This window comes from Sus scrofa, chromosome 9 (genome assembly GCF_000003025.6).
Source record: "Sus scrofa isolate TJ Tabasco breed Duroc chromosome 9, Sscrofa11.1, whole genome shotgun sequence".
NCBI lineage: Eukaryota > Metazoa > Chordata > Mammalia > Artiodactyla > Suidae > Sus > Sus scrofa.
In genome coordinates, this window is record NC_010451.4 from 4,682,825 (window position 1) to 4,689,488 (window position 6,664).

At 41.1% G+C, this 6,664-nt stretch overlaps 1 pseudogene; it reads right to left on the reverse strand.

The window, feature by feature from the left end:
• LOC110255369 lies at positions 5,318–6,450 on the reverse strand (annotated as a pseudogene).

Here is a 6,664-nt window from a genome sequence, read left to right on the forward strand (position 1 = left end):
GCACACGAATTGTGATGCTCTGCTCGCTCTTAGGTTCATGCCCACCAAGGGCTGCTCTGTCTTTTGGGAGGGTTGCTCCTACCTCAGTACATAATCCCCACATCCTTCTGATAATCTTCTTTGATGTGAAGTCGGCTTTGTCTGAAATTAACCTAGTTGCCCCCACTTTCTTTTGGTCCGTTGACACTGCATGTATTTTTCCATTCCCTTGGGGGTCCTGGTCTTTGATCCGCTTCCAGTTGATGTACTAGGCAGTTCATATTTGAAGTGAGTATTCGTGTGGTTGGGGTGATATTTACCACGTTCGTAACTGTTTTCTGTTGTGCTTATTCTTTCTTTCCTGTTATTATTTCCCGTTTTCTCTCTCCTCTGGACTTGACTGAGAATTTTACATGATTTCACTTTCTCTCCTTGGAATGCCAACTATACACCTTTAAAGCTTTTAACTGTTGGTCTGGAGTTTTCAGTATACATTTACAAATACCATGAGCCCACTTAAAATAATCCTGTGCTGTTTCGCAGTTAGTGCAGGTGGTTTACAGTGGAGTTTCCCCACTTACACCCTCCTGTCCCTCATAGCACTGCTGCCATTTATGTCACTTCTCCATATCCCACGATCTCTTGAGTTCTTCTTACTGTTATTACTTGAGCAAGGAGGTATCTATTAAATCAATTAGGTATAAGAAAAATCATTTTTCTTCCTTTATTCTTTCTTGGCACTGGTTCTTTATGCAGATTCAAGTCTGTGGCCTGTGTGTTTTTCTTTCTCTCTGAAAACTGTTATTTCACCATTCTGGAGCAAGGTCGTTGAAGTCCAGGGTATCTGCTCCACGTAGCTTGATGTTGTCTGTGATTATCTGTGTTTGCCTGACTCTGGAGATTTTGAAACAGTAGTTTTCTTGCAGTCTTATTTCTCGGAGGAAATGAAGAAAAGCCATGTTTTTTGTTTGTTTTTATCATTTTTTCCTGCTGTAACGATGGGAGAATGACATCCAAACTTTTTACATGACAGGACTTACACCCAAATTCTCGCATGTGCTTTAATCCAAAATGTCCAACTAAATATCTAACAGATTACTACATATATTCACATCTATCTGTAGGTCTAGGTAAGTATAAAATAGCTAGATAGGTAAAGAATAGAGTTAACTAAAGATATGTTTGAACCATGATTATGAAATTTCTGTGGAAAATGGCTTAAATAAATAATATATTCCCTGGAATTCCGACATGGCTCAGCAGTAACAAACCTGACTGGTGTCCATGAGGATGCGGCTTTGATCCCTGGCGCTCTCAGTGGGTTGAGTATCTGGCATTGCGTGAGCTGTGGTGTAGGTCGCAGATGTGGCTCGGATCCTGTGCTGCTGTGGCATAGGCGGTAGCTGCAACTCAGATTTGACCCTAGCCTGGGAACTTCCACATGCCAGTAAAAAGAAAAAAAAAAATATATATATATATACATACATATATACCCAGTGGTGGTTTCCACATTTACTTCCTTTGTGCTAAAAGATGATCTCCATTGAATTTTAAAGTCAATGTTCACAACTATAGCAAGTAGTACAAGGGAAAACCCATACACTTCTCAAAGGAGACCATTGGTTCTGTGTTATATGCCCTTTTGGGGCACTGAAATGGTTTTGATGTTCCTGGAACTAAACGAAATTAAATTTCACACGTGAATGTGTATCTATAGGAAGCACTGAATGATGAAGCAGACCTATTTCATATCAGGACTTCAGCTGTGGCTAAAATGTCTTTCTGATGTATGTAACATGGTTTTATAGAAAGTTTCATAGAAGGTTTAAAACTAAAGAGTGGGTCAGTAAAAACAAAAAGGCTCATCGACTACATTATGTATGGCATATAGTCGAATCGTACTTTTTTTTTTTTTTTTTTTGCTTTTTTTGTAGGGCCTCACCACATTTTGATATAGAGATCTCACCAGCCCTATACACACCACACCAGACACCAGCCCATGTCTGTGACCTACACCACAGTTCACAGCAATTGCCAGATCCTTAACCCACTGAACGAGGACAGGGACTGAACTGTGTCTCATGGATGCTGTTGGGTTCAATACTGCTGAGGCAATTACACTTTTATTTTACAAAGAGGGGCAAGCTGTATTTGGCCTATGTGCTATGTGTAGCTTGCCCATGGGGCCTGACACATTCATTTCAGTGGCACTCAGCATCGTGTTAAGTGCAAAATGTACTGAAGCATGAATTACATAAGTGTAGGTTTGGGGGTATCTTTATTACCTGGAGCCAAGTATCTCATTTACAGAAGACGTGGGCTTCACCATTTCCATTGTACTGTTCTTTATTCCAAGGTACCATGACCTTCACAGCGCACCACAAATCTTTGCTTGCCTTTCTTTTTTTTCCACTTTTTAGGCCACCTTGTGCATTTGAATCCCGGTAGGGTCGAAATCAAGAAGGCTGTCAGCCACAGCCACAGCAGTGCTGGAACCGAACCCGTCTGTTGACCTACACCAGAGCTCACGTCAACGCCAGATCCCGACCCGCTGAGCGAAGCCGGGGGTCAAACCCACATCCTGATGGACACTAGCTGGATGGGTTTCCGATGCACCACAGCAGGACTGCCCAAGATCATTCTCTGTGGGATGTCCCTGTTGCTTTTTCTAATTATATGTTTGTCTGGAAGTTTTGTTCGCTTTTATTTGTATACACTCTCTCTTCTGGATTTATTTCCATTTTCTTACTGTGTCTGTTCACTTCCGTTGTGATGTTGCTCCATTCTGAAACCTTGCCTGTTACCTGGTACTATTCTCATCACTCCTAAGACTCGACTCTCCTTTCTTGGCATCTCCTCCAAAACCTTAAATAGAAATTTTTTTAGAGAGAGTGGTATTTGAGGGAGTCCCTAATCATCTGCATAAGTTTTAAACTGTTACATGGAGTTCGTCCTTTTTTCCCCCCGCACTATCTGGGACAGATGCTGATTTTTTTTTTCCTTTTATTAACTCATTGTTTCACCTTTTAGTTTCTCATATATTGGGGCATATATTTGACACTTACTAGATAGTTATCACATTAATTGATTTCCTCACTGATTTCATTGACTTGTTGTGTTACTCATTGATACAATAAATTTTTGTAAGCTGGTGGGATGGATAAATAAATGCAAGATGTGTGCTTTGGACATGTTTGAGTAAAGAAATGGGATATCCTAGTAGGGATATCTGATTCAGAGCTCTCTTGAGGCATTTGGAAAAGTATCTTTGCTACTTGGTCTTATGTCTTCAATGGCCGTGACGGCGCTGTTCCTGGTGTTACAGGGAGGAAGATTCTGTTGACTATTGCCATAGTTGTGTTCCAGTCATAATTCAACTTAATCCTTGCTCTGGTATCATGACGTATAAGAACTGTTTTCTACATTTAATCAATGATGAAACTCAAATTTATAAAATAGTGAAACTCACTCCAGTTATTAGTGAAGCGATATTTGAACTTTTCTCTTCCCCAGACTCTAGCTCTAAAATATCTGATAGAAACACACAAGATACACTCATTGAAAACATTGAAAGATTTCCTTTATTGCAAAGAATCACAGCTGTACAGCCTATTTGCAATAGAAGCCATTCAAAAGTTAATAAGATACCTATACAGTTATAAACAAACCAGAATATGACTATAGCAGAAATGCATAAAAAGTCAAAGTTTGAGGGAGCTAATCATTTGAAAAACAAACAAGTATCCAATATATATTTGAAAAATAAGTTCCAATCTTTCCCAAACCCAACTCAATGAACCCCCCCATTCCCAGTTGAAGGACGTTTTGCACAGAGCATTTATAGATGTGTCCAGTGTAGTGTCCTCTGTTTTCCACGTGTAATACAATTAATTTGTTAACTAAGAGGTTAATTATTGTCACTTGAAGGACTTGATAAATGCGACTGACAAATCAATACCTTCTGAAGCTTAAAAAAAGGAATGGGGGATTGAACGTGGACACAAGGATTTTCATGCTCTTCAAGTGCAGCTCCAGTTTGTTTAAATCATAGTCATGATGTTACTGAGCTGTATTAACTGGACATTTTCCCAGAAAAACAAAGGATTTCCTGCTGGGGGCTTGCCAAAAAAATTGTAAGTTATTAGGTATAAAGGGCTTAAGGGAAACTCCAAGAAATCTGTCACAATATCTCAAAGAACAAAATGTGGGGAAAATAAAATAAAAATATTTAGAGAAATGTTTCCATATTTTAAGGTGAGAAATAAGTGTAAAATCTGTGGATTTAGTATAACATGATAAGGAGTATGTACTCTTGAGCTGGTGTTGGTAGGTTCAAATTCTATGTTTGCTACTTCTAGGTAAGTTTACTTTGTGCAATTTACATAATCTCTCTGTGTCTCAGTTTCTTAACAGATACATTAGAAAAAATAATAACACCTATCTCACACTGCAGTTTTGGTTTCTAAAGCAGTAAATATATGTGAAGGATTTAGTAAGCAAACGCACAGCTATCATTTTTGGCATGTTAATCTGTCGTTACTGAAATAAGTAAAAAGAAACTTGAAAATAATGACACCGAATGTACTGCCTGCTGCGCTGAGGAGGCAGATAAAACTTGAAGTGATTTGAATGATTTTATACTCAAGAATTTTTTTTTTGTGCTTTTTTTAGGGCCACAATTGTGGCATGTGAAGTTCCTAGGCTAGGGCCAAATCAAAGCTGCAGCTGCTGGCCTCTGCCACAGCCACAGCAACACCAGATCCAATCTTATCTGCAACCTACTCAACAGCTCACGACAAACACCAGCTCCTTAACCCACTGAGAGAAGTCAGGGATCAAACTCTCATCCTCAAGGATACGAGTCAGGTTCCTTCCTGCTGGGCCACAATGGAACTCCTATGCTCAAGAATATTTAAACAGAGCATTTAGCGACTCAAAATGTGGGGAAAAAAACTGTTGAATGAGTTGCATGGTCCAATGTATTTGCTTTTAAGCTGTTGCAAGAATTAGTCATTCCCACATGTGAATATTATAAAAAATGGACTCTACAAATAGTCTATGAAATAATTCAATAATAATAACCATTACAGCTAGCATTTATTAAGCTTCACAGGGAGAGCATGCCTTCATTTCTAAAAAAAAAAAAAAAAAAAAAAAGAGAAAATATTTTAAAAGATTGAAACTAAAGAAAAAGAGATAAAGGTACCACATCACATCTCCCTGATTAAAGCATAGCTGAATCAAAACGTAGCATGTTAGGGATAAGATTGTAATTATTGTTAATGCACCATGACTTCATGAAACCAGATTCTATAACATGGGTTTCACTTTACATATTTTAGTTTTCAGAAATTTTCCTTTTTGGGAAAAAGAGACCAATCACTCGGTCACGAATCTGCCTGGTCTTGACGCCATACACCAGGGGGTTGACTGCGGGGGGCACCAGGAGATAGGAACTGGCAAAAATTATATGGAACTTGGGGGCACCTTCTGCCAATGCGGTGGGTTAGAAAGCTAAACAGTGCAGGCGTGTAGGAGACAAGTATAGTGCAGACGTGGGCAGCACAGGTGCCCAGGGCTTTGGAGCGGGCGTTCTGGGAGGAGAGCCGGAAGACCGCCTGAAGGATTTTGATGTAGGAGGTGGCTATGAGCCCGAGGTCCAACACCATCACTGAAAGGGCCACAGAGATGCCATATGCCCGTTAACACGCGTGTCAGCGCTGGCCAGTTTCACCACAGCCATGTGCTCACAATAAGCATGATTGATGACGTCTTGGGTGTAACACGGTAGCCTCTTAATGAGGAGAGGACCTGGCAAAACCATAAGGACGGCTCGGGTCACACCAGCCAGACCCATCTTGCTGACCGTCGGTGTCGTCAGGATGGTTGTGTAGCGGAGGGGCATGCAAATAGCCACATAGCGGTCAAAGGCCATGGCGACCAGAAGGGCGGACTCAGCTATGCAGAATGTGTGGATGAAATACATTTGTGCGAGGCACATATCAAAGTCAGTGCAGTGAGCATCCAACCAGAAGATGCCAAGCATCTTGGGGGGCTGTGGACGAGGCCAGGGCCACGTCGTTCACCGGCCAGCATGCAAAGGAAGAAATACATCGGCTGGTGGAGGCTCGGCTCGAGTCTGACGGTCCACAATGATGCTGCTGTTGCCCAGCAGAGTCAGGGAGAACAGGAGGCAGACGGGGATGCCCATCCAGCAGTGCAAGTCCTGCAAGCCAGGAACACCGACCAGGAAGAAAGATGAGATGCAGTGCCGTGTAGAGTTGTCTGCCATGTCAGAGCTGAGGAGCTCACATGCTCAGATGCCGCATAGCCAGCTGAGTCCCCTCTGGGCAAAACGCAGGATGCCAAGTGCTTCTTCCATGGTCCTATATACAGAGGCTCCAGACACTGTGTGACAGGCTCTCTGACGAGCCAACTCTTCTCTAGAATGTCTGTAACTCAGTGGGCAAATCCCTTCACCACTCTGCACCCCAGTCTCTTCCTCTGCAATTAACAAGATTGACTTGTTATTTAGAACGTTTCTCCTCCCTCTGCAGTTTTATTGTATTCTACTCTTTAATTTTTATATCCACTAAGTAGCTTATACTTTTCCTTATAAAGTTTTTTATCAGTAATCCTTCAATAGCCAAAACCGATTAGTTTACTTAAAATGTTACATTAAAAG